The 14,011-nt window shown below is 33.8% G+C and overlaps 3 non-coding genes across 3 annotated transcripts in view; all 3 read right to left on the bottom strand.

The window, feature by feature from the left end:
• Positions 1 to 1,242: 1,242 nt before the first annotated feature.
• On the bottom strand, positions 1,243 to 1,422 carry LOC119558755. The gene has a single exon (XR_005220411.1). It is a non-coding gene; the product is annotated as a 5.8S ribosomal RNA (ribosomal RNA).
• A 659-nt stretch (positions 1,423 to 2,081) lies between these two features.
• Positions 2,082 to 4,072, bottom strand: LOC119558760. The gene has a single exon (XR_005220416.1). It is a non-coding gene; the product is annotated as a small subunit ribosomal RNA (ribosomal RNA).
• Positions 4,073 to 10,655: 6,583 nt separating this feature from the next.
• The window catches only part of LOC119558768, a 3,970-nt gene continuing 614 nt past the window's right edge, over positions 10,656 to 14,011 (bottom strand). Inside the window, exon 1 of the ribosomal RNA XR_005220422.1 lies at positions 10,656 to 14,011. This exon is cut by the window's right edge and continues 614 nt beyond it. This is a non-coding gene — a ribosomal RNA (large subunit ribosomal RNA).

Raw genomic sequence — 14,011 nt, 5'->3', positions numbered from 1 at the left:
TATTAGGTTTATATCCCAATAACTTGCACATATGTTAGACTCCTTGGTCCGTGTTTCAAGACGGGTCCCGAAGGTATCCTGAATCTTTCGCATTGTTAATCATACAAGTGCATATAATAAACACAAAAATCAATGATAATTATGCCATTATATAATTCCGAAAAATTAACGCACTGTATTCATATAAATCTATCAGCACTTTATCAAATTAATAACATTTATTCTGTGTTAAAATGCAAGCAAATTAATTTGAATAAACTATAAGTTATATTTTATGATAAATTTTGTATGCTAATAGATTACAATGTCCTTATATGGAAAAAATGCACACTATTATCATAATATTGTTTAAATATTACAATTTTAATGATGAATTTTCCATAACGGATATTCAGGTTCATCGGGCTTAACCTCTAAGCAGTTTCACGTACTGTTTAACTCTCTATTCAGAGTTCTTTTCAACTTTCCCTCACGGTACTTGTTTACTATCGGTCTCATGGTTATATTTAGTTTTAGATGGAGTTTACCACCCACTTAGTGCTGCACTATCAAGCAACACGACTCTTTGGAAACATCATCTAGTAATCATTAACGTTATACGGGCCTGGCACCCTCTATGGGTAAATGGCCTCATTTAAGAAGGACTTAAATCGTTAATTTCTCATACTAGAATATTGACGCTCCATACACTGCATCTCACATTTGCCATATAGACAAAGTGACTTAGTGCTGAACTGATTTCTTTTCGCTCGCCGCTACTAAGAAAATCCTGGTTAGTTTCTTTTCCTCCCCTAATTAATATGCTTAAATTCAGGGGGTAGTCCCATATGAGTTGAGGTTGTGTATAACTTTTTTTGCAATTAATTCTTTATATATAATGATAAAACATTTTATTAAATTCGTTATATATTTTATATATTTGTATGGCATTTGTTTGGTCTAACGAATCAACGAAGAATAATAATATTGTCAACGGCTTTCTATTTACTAATCTTTAATAAGAGACAATTCTAGATAAATTTTTTATGCTAGACATTTCTCAGTATTATTTGATTGAAAAAGAAAATATTTCTCTTCGTTTTTCACATTCAAATTATTTACTAATGTGAGATAATGTTTTTCATATATTTGTTAATATTATGAATAATATAATAATTAAATTATTATTATCCAATAATATACCATATGCTTATAAAATTTCATTATAAAATTTATATAAACAACTTAATTAGCATAGTCTTACAACCCTCAACCATATGTAGTCCAAGCAGCACTATAAAAATTAATTAAAGTACATAACAGCATGGACTGCGATATGCGTTCAAAATGTCGATGTTCATGTGTCCTGCAGTTCACACGATGACGCACAGTTTGCTGCGTTCTTCATCGACCCATGAGCCGAGTGATCCACCGCTTAGAGTTTTATATATTGGTTTGGTAATTTTGTCATATATGTTTTTATTGAAAGAAATTAAAAATACACCATTTTACTGGCATATATCAATTCCTTCAATAAATTGATTTTTATACCTAAAACGAATGCTGCGAAATGTCTTAGTTTCATATAACCAATAATATATCAAGTATTTTTTAAATGGCATTACGGTATTAATACTTTTTTTAGCGATATATATTGAAATTTATATAAAAACAATTAACCTGTAATAATCAGGTACAACATTGTACATTTTAGGTTGTTGCATTATCCAATGTATGCGCATAACTGAGATGAACAATACATATCGCAACGCGTGTATATTATGTCCATATACACACAGTGTTTTATTAATTAATTGCATTTAATATACAATATAATAATAATATTAAATAAATTTAATAATTTCGATTTGCTTGTTCGAATTTGTTATTTGTTTGCTTTTGCTTATTTATTTATCTCTTATTTAATGCAATAATATATTTATTATTACAATTATTATTTCGATTTGCTTGTTCGAAATTTTTATATTTGATCTATAAAAGATCATATTTTTGGCAATTTATATTTTATTTGTATTACTATAATATATTATATTATTATAATAAAAACAAATTTTTTTATTAACGGTAAGGATATTAAACAATAATGATCCTTCCGCAGGTTCACCTACGGAAACCTTGTACGACTTTTACTTCCTCTAAATAATCAAGTTCGGTCAACTTTGCGAAACAACCGTAACACACAAGGCGTCACAGTGATCACGTCCGGAGACCTCACTAAATAATTCAATCGGTAGTAGCGACGGGCGGTGTGTACAAAGGGCAGGGACGTAATCAATGCGAGTTAATGACTCACACTTACTGGGAATTCCAAGTTCATGTGAACAGTTTCAGTTCACAATCCCAAGCATGAAAGTGGTTCAGCGGTTTACCCGGACCTCTCGGTCTAGGAAATACACGTTGATACTTTCATTGTAGCGCGCGTGCAGCCAGGACATCTAAGGGCATCACAGACCTGTTATTGCTCAATCTCATTATTGCTAGACGCAATTTGTCCATTTAAGAAGCTAGTGTCCTTATAATGGGACAAACAAACAGGTACGGCTCCACTTATATAAACACATTCAACACAATAAACATTTTACTGCCACCATGAATGAAGGCTATATAAGCTTCAACACCATAATCCTGAAGATATCTATTTAATATATTTGAGTCTCGTTCGTTATCGGAATTAACCAGACAAATCACTCCACGAACTAAGAACGGCCATGCACCACCACCCATAGATTCGAGAAAGAGCTATCAATCTGTCTTACACACTTATGTTCGGACCTGGTAAGTTTTCCCGTGTTGAGTCAAATTAAGCCGCAGGCTCCACTCCTGGTGGTGCCCTTCCGTCAATTCCTTTAAGTTTCAGCTTTGCAACCATACTTCCCCCGGAGCCCAAAAGCTTTGGTTTCCCGGGAAGCGACTGAGAGAGCCATAAAAGTAGCTACACCCAATTGCTAGCTGGCATCGTTTATGGTTAGAACTAGGGCGGTATCTGATCGCCTTCGAACCTCTAACTTTCGTTCTTGATTAATGAAAACATCTTTGGCAAATGCTTTCGCTTAAGTTAGTCTTACGACGGTCCAAGAATTTCACCTCTCGCGTCGTAATACTAATGCCCCCAAACTGCTTCTATTAATCATTACCTCTTGATCTGAAAACCAATGAAAGCAGAACAGAGGTCTTATTTCATTATCCCATGCACAGAATATTCAGGCATTTGAAGCCTGCTTTAAGCACTCTAATTTGTTCAAAGTAATTGTACCGGCCCACAATAACACTCGTTTAAGAGCACTAATGCAGGTTTTTAAATAGGAGGAACATATGAAAAAATACAAGTATCTAAGCACATGTAAGAACTCCACCGGTAATACGCTTACATACATAAAGGTATAGTACTAACCACAATTGTAAGTTGTACTACCCGTATGAAGCACAAGTTCAACTACGAACGTTTTAACCGCAACAACTTTAATATACGCTATTGGAGCTGGAATTACCGCGGCTGCTGGCACCAGACTTGCCCTCCAATTGGTCCTTGTTAAAGGATTTAAAGTGTACTCATTCCAATTACAGGGCCTCGGATATGAGTCCTGTATTGTTATTTTTCGTCACTACCTCCCCGAGCTGGGAGTGGGTAATTTACGCGCCTGCTGCCTTCCTTAGATGTGGTAGCCGTTTCTCAGGCTCCCTCTCCGGAATCGAACCCTGATTCCCCGTTACCCGTTGCAACCATGGTAGTCCTAGATACTACCATCAAAAGTTGATAGGGCAGACATTTGAAAGATCTGTCGTCGGTACAAGACCATACGATCTGCATGTTATCTAGAGTTCAACCAATATAACGATCTTGCGATCGCTTGGTTTTAGCCTAATAAAAGCACATGTCCCATAAGGTTCATGTTTTAATTGCATGTATTAGCTCTAGAATTACCACAGTTATCCAAGTAACTGTTAACGATCTAAGGAACCATAACTGATATAATGAGCCTTTTGCGGTTTCACTTTTAATTCGTGTGTACTTAGACATGCATGGCTTAATCTTTGAGACAAGCATATAACTACTGGCAGGATCAACCAGAATAATGTTTTTATTCATATTTCATTCATATTTTTGAATAGAAATTAGCAATATAAATTTTATAGATTGTTTTCTATCGAATACGGCCATTTTTATATAGCATTCGTATACGTTTGTTGTTTTCACAATATATACTTGTTCCGCCACTAATAATAACAAGTTTTTTAATTATTGATGTTAAAAACACAATATTTTTTTTCGTAATACGTAATAATTTTCTTTATATTTGCATATTTCATTCTAAAATATCTTTTTTGTTCGACATACGTCATTATTGTATCCACACATGTACAATTTTTGTTTAACCAATATAAAATATTGAATTAAATCATTTGTATTTTGATGATAAATTTAAAATTTATCTGTATATATTCATATAAGACTCTTTGGTAATATATAATATAAAACCGAGCGCATATATGATATGTACGTTAGAAAAAATAATATATATATATATTATTTTCTTTTAATATAGGGACACCTCTTTTAATTTATCCCCGCAGGGAATTATCACATAACTCAGTATGTGATAATGGCAGACCAATATACATATATATCAAGATTATCAATACAAAATATATATCATTATTAGCCTGCCTCAATTGTAATTATTTATTTGGATTAACGATAAAGTTCGGAAACAATTTGTTATTCTATGTATAATAGAAACCTTGGCCTTTGTTTCAACATTATTATCTTTGGGCTTAAAATATTAACCGTGGAGCCAAGTCTCATATTCATAAATGAATAAAGAAACAAATTTGACGGATTAATATCTTCTCTACCGACAGACAGTATTTTGTCACGTCAATAGTAGATGGCCGGCCCATTGACCATCCTATAGTAGTTTTTGGACCCAATATCTTTAATTCGGGTATTTTCAATTGTCTTTGCCAATCAACCGTTTGGTACTCTCTCATATAATAAGAGAATACACATATAATTCCATTATATGGATATATCTTCATTATTTTATTTGCTACATCACCCTATAATAGTTTTTGAACCCGTCAACTTCAATTCGGGTATTTTCAATTGTCTTTGCCAACCATTTATATGGTATTCTCTATTATAATAAGAGAATACTAGTGTATATCCATTATATGGATATATCATCTTCATATTATTTGCTACACCACCCTATAGTAGTTTTTGAACCCATCATCTGCAATTCGGGTATTTTCAATTGTCTTTGCCAACCAACTATACGGTATTCTCTCTTATAATAAGAGAATACAAGTATATTTTCATTATATGGATATAATGCCATTTATTTTTCAATATCCATATAATTCATTTAGTTTTGTATGTACAAAACAAGTTTTCTTTATAGTATTGACAAAATCATATGTTTACGCATAACATAAGTTTTGACCAATACGAGGAGGGGCCCGCCAACGACCACCTCCCTATAGTAGTTTTTTACCCCACGCACTACTGCGTGCCTGTTTACAGTACTAGTGCCAGCTATCACTAGGTTTATATATCATGTTTCAGTGATATATGGGTAAATTCTACCATTTATTCTTATGTATATGGCATTTCTATGCCATATTTATACAATCCATTCATATCTTAATGTATATTTATTATATTATACATTATTATGCCTTATAGGTATTATACCTATAAGCCATATCCATACGATTCATTCACTAGTGCCGCCCCTCACTAGGTTTATAATTGTTATATCATTGATATACAATTTATTTCTATATATATGGCATTTATATGCCATATCCATACAATGCATTCACATTTCAATGTATATTTACTTGTTATACATTATTATGCCTTATAGGTATTATACCTATAAGCCATATCCATACGATTCACTTATATAAATATATGTATATTTTTCTATACATAATTTTTTTTTATTTTTGTATGGATTTCTATGCATATCCATAGTTTATATGGATATGCTTGGCGTTCTATATAGTATTGACAAATTCATATGCATAACATAAGTTTTGACCAATACGAGGAGGGGCCCGCCAACGACCACCTCCCTATAGTAGTTTTTTACCCCACGCACTATTGCGTGCCTGTTTACAGTACTAGTGCCAGCTATCACTAGGTTTATATATCGTGTTTCAGTGATATATGGGTAAATTCTACCATTTATTCTTATGTATATGGCATTTCTATGCCATATTTATACAATCCATTCATATCTTAATGTATATTTATTATATTATACATTATTATGCCTTATAGGTATTATACCTATAAGCCATATCCATACGATTCATTCACTAGTGCCGCCCCTCACTAGGTTTATAATTGTTATATCATTGATATACAATTTATTTCTATATATATGGCATTTATATGCCATATCCATACAATGCATTCACATTTCAATGTATATTTACTTGTTATACATTATTATGCCTTATAGGTATTATACCTATAAGCCATATCCATACGATTCACTTATATAAATATATGTATATTTTTCTATACATAATTTTTTTTTACTTTTGTATGGATTTCTATGCATATCCATAGTTTATATGGATATGCTTGGCGTTCTATATAGTATTGACAAATTCATATGCATAACATAAGTTTTGACCAATACGAGGAGGGGCCCGCCAACGACCACCTCCCTATAGTAGTTTTTTACCCCACGCACTATTGCGTGCCTGTTTACAGTACTAGTGCCAGCTATCACTAGGTTTATATATCGTGTTTCAGTGATATATGGGTAAATTCTACCATTTATTCTTATGTATATGGCATTTCTATGCCATATTTATACAATCCATTCATATCTTAATGTATATTTATTATATTATACATTATTATGCCTTATAGGTATTATACCTATAAGCCATATCCATACGATTCATTCACTAGTGCCGCCCCTCACTAGGTTTATAATTGTTATATCATTGATATACAATTTATTTCTATATATATGGCATTTATATGCCATATCCATACAATGCATTCACATTTCAATGTATATTTACTTGTTATACATTATTATGCCTTATAGGTATTATACCTATAAGCCATATCCATACGATTCACTTATATAAATATATGTATATTTTTCTATACATAATTTTTTTTTACTTTTGTATGGTTTTCTATGCATATCCATAGTTTATATGGATATGCTTGGCGTTCTATATAGTATTGACAAATTCATATGCATAACATAAGTTTTGACCAATACGAGGAGGGGCCCGCCAACGACCACCTCCCTATAGTAGTTTTTTACCCCACGCACTATTGCGTGCCTGTTTACAGTACTAGTGCCAGCTATCACTAGGTTTATATATCGTGTTTCAGTGATATATGGGTAAATTCTACCATTTATTCTTATGTATATGGCATTTCTATGCCATATTTATACAATCCATTCATATCTTAATGTATATTTATTATATTATACATTATTATGCCTTATAGGTATTATACCTATAAGCCATATCCATACGATTCATTCACTAGTGCCGCCCCTCACTAGGTTTATAATTGTTATATCATTGATATACAATTTATTTCTATATATATGGCATTTATATGCCATATCCATACAATGCATTCACATTTCAATGTATATTTACTTGTTATACATTATTATGCCTTATAGGTATTATACCTATAAGCCATATCCATACGATTCACTTATATAAATATATGTATATTTTTCTATACATAATTTTTTTTTACTTTTGTATGGTTTTCTATGCATATCCATAGTTTATATGGATATGCTTGGCGTTCTATATAGTATTGACAAATTCATATGCATAACATAAGTTTTGACCAATACGAGGAGGGGCCCGCCAACGACCACCTCCCTATAGTAGTTTTTTACCCCACGCACTATTGCGTGCCTGTTTACAGTACTAGTGCCAGCTATCACTAGGTTTATATATCGTGTTTCAGTGATATATGGGTAAATTCTACCATTTATTCTTATGTATATGGCATTTCTATGCCATATTTATACAATCCATTCATATCTTAATGTATATTTATTATATTATACATTATTATGCCTTATAGGTATTATACCTATAAGCCATATCCATACGATTCATTCACTAGTGCCGCCCCTCACTAGGTTTATAATTGTTATATCATTGATATACAATTTATTTCTATATATATGGCATTTATATGCCATATCCATACAATGCATTCACATTTCAATGTATATTTACTTGTTATACATTATTATGCCTTATAGGTATTATACCTATAAGCCATATCCATACGATTCACTTATATAAATATATGTATATTTTTCTATACATAATTTTTTTTTACTTTTGTATGGATTTCTATGCATATCCATAGTTTATATGGATATGCTTGGCGTTCTATATAGTATTGACAAATTCATATGCATAACATAAGTTTTGACCAATACGAGGAGGGGCCCGCCAACGACCACCTCCCTATAGTAGTTTTTTACCCCACGCACTATTGCGTGCCTGTTTACAGTACTAGTGCCAGCTATCACTAGGTTTATATATCGTGTTTCAGTGATATATGGGTAAATTCTACCATTTATTCTTATGTATATGGCATTTCTATGCCATATTTATACAATCCATTCATATCTTAATGTATATTTATTATATTATACATTATTATGCCTTATAGGTATTATACCTATAAGCCATATCCATACGATTCATTCACTAGTGCCGCCCCTCACTAGGTTTATAATTGTTATATCATTGATATACAATTTATTTCTATATATATGGCATTTATATGCCATATCCATACAATGCATTCACATTTCAATGTATATTTACTTGTTATACATTATTATGCCTTATAGGTATTATACCTATAAGCCATATCCATACGATTCACTTATATAAATATATGTATATTTTTCTATACATAATTTTTTTTTACTTTTGTATGGATTTCTATGCATATCCATAGTTTATATGGATATGCTTGGCGTTCTATATAGTATTGACAAATTCATATGCATAACATAAGTTTTGACCAATACGAGGAGGGGCCCGCCAACGACCACCTCCCTATAGTAGTTTTTTACCCCACGCACTATTGCGTGCATGTTTACAGTACTAGTGCCAGCTATCATTAGGTTTATATATCGTGTTTCAGTGATATATGGGTAAATTCTACCATTTATTCTTATGTATGTATATGGCATTTCTATGCCATATTTATATAATTCATTCATATCTTAATTTATATTTATTATATTATACATTATTATGCCTTATAGGTATTATACCTATAAGCCATATCCATACGATTCATATACTAGTGCAGCCCCTCACTAGGTTTATATATCTCATTTTAATTATATATTGGTAAATTCTATTATTTATTCTTGTGTATATGGCACTTATATGCCGCCATATCTATAAAAATGCATTTATATTTCAATGTATATTTTCTATATTATACATTATTATGCCTTAAAAAGTTATTATACCTACCATAAGGCGATATCCATACGATTCATTTATATAAAAGATATATGTATAATTTTCTATACATAATTTTTTTTTATGAATATATGGGTTTCCTAAGCATATCCATATAATACATTTAGTTTTATATGGATTAGATTGGTCTTCTTTATTGTATTGCCAAACTCATATTGATAAAATAAGTTTTGAACAATAAGAGGATCAGCCGCCAACCAACCAACCACTGCTACCATTGGAGGAACATATACTTACTTTTTATATGTCCTCTTACTTGAATGGTCCTCTCTTTACTTGAAAATTTCATTACCATAGGAATCTATTTATACATGGAATATGATTTCCACTACTTTTTCGCGTCACTAATAATTAATATGACGATACAGACTTGCTACCATAACATAAGTCTTGAACAATAATAGGAGCAGCCGCCAACCAACCACCAACCAACCAACCACTGCTACCATTGATAGTAATTTTATATGTCCTCTTTAGTTGAATTTCAATACCATAGGAATATTTATACATGGAATATGTTTTGCCACTACTTTTTCGCGTCACTAATAATATGACGATACAGTCTTGCTACCATAACATAAGTTTTGAACAATAAGAGGAGCAGACACACCAACCAACCAACCGCGCTGCTACCATTATATATACTTATATTTATATAAGTCCTCTTTACTTGAATGGCCTCTTTACTTGAATTTCAATACCATAGGAATATTTATTTATACATGGAATATGTTTTGCCACTACTTTTTCGCGTCACTAATAATATGACGATATAGACTTGCTACCATAACATAAGTTTTGAACAATAAGAGGAGCAGACACCAACCAACCAACCGCTGCTACCATTGAATGAACCATATATACAAACTTTTATATATGTCCTCTTTACTTGAATTTTAATACCATAGGAATATTTATACATGGAATATGTTTGCCACTTTATCATCGCGTCACTAATAAGATGACGATACATTTTGTTTGTTCAATATTTACTTATATATTGATGTTTCCAATTTAGGTCTTTTATATTTCTTCTTCCCTACCTTACACACCACAAACAAAGTGGCGTGCGATGCTGCAAGCAAGCATAATGATTATGCCCGCTTGCAACATCTTTATTATCGAATCATCAAGCAAAGGATAAGCTTCAGTGGATCGCAGTATGGCAGCTGCTCAACCACTTACAACACCTTGCCTGTTACAAAAGTCGTTTACAATTGATTCTAGGCTTTGTCATTGTATTAAATAATGCTTTTATATGTAACTAGCGCGGCATCAGGTGATCAAAGATCCTCCCAATTTACTATGTTACAAATTACATTGGCATCACATCCATTGTCGTTTATAAAGTAAATTATAAACTTTAAATGGTTTAGAAGCCATACAATGCAAATTGCCCCTTATTTATCATTGCAGTCCAGCACGGATACGACCTTAGAGGCGTTCAGGCATAATCCAACGGACGTAGCGTCATACCACTGTTCGCTCGAACAAGTATTGTGCCATTGGTCCGTACCTGCGGTTCCTCTCGTACTACGCAGGAATGCTGTCGCAACAACGTTTTGTCATTAGTAGGGTAAAACTAACCTGTCTCACGACGGTCTAAACCCAGCTCACGTTCCCTTGCATGGGTGAACAATCCAACGCTTGGTGAATTTTGCTTCACAATGATAGGAAGAGCCGACATCGAAGGATCAAAAAGCGACGTCGCTATGAACGCTTGGCCGCCACAAGCCAGTTATCCCTATGGTAACTTTTCTGACACCTCTTGTTAAAAACTCTTTAAACCAAAAGGATCGATAGGCCGAGCTTTTGCTGTCCCTGTGTGTACTGAACACCGAGATCAAGTCAGCATTTGCCCTTTTGCTCTATGTGTGGTTTCTGTCCGCACTGAGCTGGCCTTGGGACACCTCCGTTATTATTTGAGAGATGTACCGCCCCAGTCAAACTCCCTACCTGGCAATGTCCTTGAATTGGATCATACCTGAGTAATTGGAGTTATACCAAATTTTCAAATCAAAAATACATAAATGCACCGTTTTATTAAAGAATTTGTTTGCGATTATATAACAAACTCGTGATACTTTGATCAAGAAGCTTGCATCAAAACCCAATACCATAAGATATAATAAATATATCCGTATAATGGCTAGGAAATGATACACGTTCCATTTAATCAAGTAAGTAAGGAAACAATAAGAGTAGTGGTATTTCATTGGCGATACCAAACCGAAGTCTAATATCTCCCACTTATTCTACACCTCTTATGTCTCCTTACACTGCCAGATTAGAGTCAAGCTCAAAAGGGTCTTCTTTCCCCGCTAATTATTCCAAGCCCGTTCCCTTGGCTGTGGTTTCGCTAGATAGTAGATAGGGACAGTAGGAATCTCGTTAATCCATTCATGCGCGTCACTAATTAGATGACGAGGCATTTGGCTACCTTAAGAGAGTCATAGTTACTCCCGCCGTTGACCCGCGCTTACTTGAATTTCTTCACTTTGACATTCAGAGCACTGGGCAGAAATCACATTGTGTCAACACCCGCTAGGGCCATCACAATGCTTTGTTTTAATTAGACAGTCGGATTCCCCAAGTCCGTGCCAGTTCTGAATTGATTGTTAATTGATAATCGTTATAATTAATAAGAACTAATTGGTTTAACCCAATTAGTATTCTTAAAAATTTTAGCAAGAAAGTTCCACAATTGGCTACGTAACTAAACTATCCGGGGAACAAGTGACCAACATAAATGCCAGACACTCTATTTACCCAGAACGAGCACATAAACCATGTTATTGTTTCCCAATCAAGCCCGACTATCTCAATCTTCAGAGCCAATCCTTATCCCGAAGTTACGGATCTAATTTGCCGACTTCCCTTACCTACATTATTCTATCGACTAGAGACTCTTCACCTTGGAGACCAGCTGCGGATATTGGTACGGCCTGTTGAGAAGTTTGCGTGTCCCCACCATAAATTTTCAAGGTCCGAGGAGAAAATATCGACACAACAGTATATGTCATGCTCTTCTAGCCCATCTACCATATCTCTCTGCGAAAGACTTCCATGGTAGTACGGCTATAAAACAGAAAAGAAAACTCTTCCGATATCTCTCGACGGCTTCTTTATGGTCGTTCCTGTTGCCAGGATGAGCACGAGGCCCATATTTAATAACAAACGGATACTCAACAGGTTACGGAATTGGAACCGTATTCCCTTTCGTTCAAAATTATTCAAGTATATTAATTAGCTTGATTTATATAATATAATTATATTTGTATGGCATTTGTGTTTTACTTGAAAATTTTCGGCTTTCGCCTTGAACTTAGGACCGACTAACTCGTGATCAACCACTGTTCACACGAAACCCTTCTCCACTTCAGTCCTCCAAGGTCTCATTCGATTATTTGCTACTACCACCAAGATCTGTACCAATGGCAGCTCCATGCAGGCTTACGCCAAACACTTCTACGCATACCATTGTACCTTCCTACTCACTAAAGTTTCAAAATTTATATCACAAGTAATATAAATCATCTACTTTAGCGGTAATGTATAGGTATACAACTTAAGCGCCATCCATTTTAAGGGCTAGTTGCTTCGGCAGGTGAGTTGTTACACACTCCTTAGCGGATTTCGACTTCCATGATCACCGTCCTGCTGTTTTAAGCAACCAACGCCTTTCATGGTATCTGCATGAGTTGTTAATTTGGGCACCGTAACATTACGTTTGGTTCATCCCACAGCGCCAGTTCTGCTTACCAAAAGTGGCCCACTGGGCACATTATATCATAACCTTGAACTTCATATCAAGAAAGTTAAGGTTCTTACCCATTTAAAGTTTGAGAATAGGTTAAGATCGTTTCGACCCTAAGGCCTCTAATCATTCGCTTTACCAGATAAGATTATTTTATATAACATTAAAATGCACCAGCTATCCTGAGGGAAACTTCGGAAGGAACCAGCTACTAGATGGTTCGATTGGTCTTTCGCCCCTATACTCAATTCTGACAATCGATTTGCACGTCAGAACTGTTTCGGTCTTCCATCAGGGTTTCCCCTGACTTCAACCTGATCAAGTATAGTTCACCATCTTTCGGGTCACAGCATATATGCTCAAGGTACGTTCCAGTTAGAGGCATAAATAATATAAATATCATTATACATAACTATATAGAACGCCCCGGGATTGTGTTAATTAGCTATAAATAGTTAAAAAACTAATCCCATTATTAGTCAAGTTAATTACGCTATTAGGTTTATATCCCAATAACTTGCACATATGTTAGACTCCTTGGTCCGTGTTTCAAGACGGGTCCCGAAGGTATCCTGAATCTTTCGCATTGTTAATCATACAAGTGCATATAATAAACACAAAAATCAATGATAATTATGCCATTATATAATTCCGAAAAATTAACGCACTGTATTCATATAAATCTATCAGCACTTTATCAAATTAATAACATTTATTCTG

The sequence above is a fragment of the Drosophila subpulchrella genome, unplaced genomic scaffold, assembly GCF_014743375.2.
Source record: "Drosophila subpulchrella strain 33 F10 #4 breed RU33 unplaced genomic scaffold, RU_Dsub_v1.1 Primary Assembly Seq133, whole genome shotgun sequence".
NCBI lineage: Eukaryota > Metazoa > Arthropoda > Insecta > Diptera > Drosophilidae > Drosophila > Drosophila subpulchrella.
The sequence above is the reverse complement of the archived record's forward strand: the minus strand, read 5'-3'. Positions and strand labels throughout refer to the sequence as shown.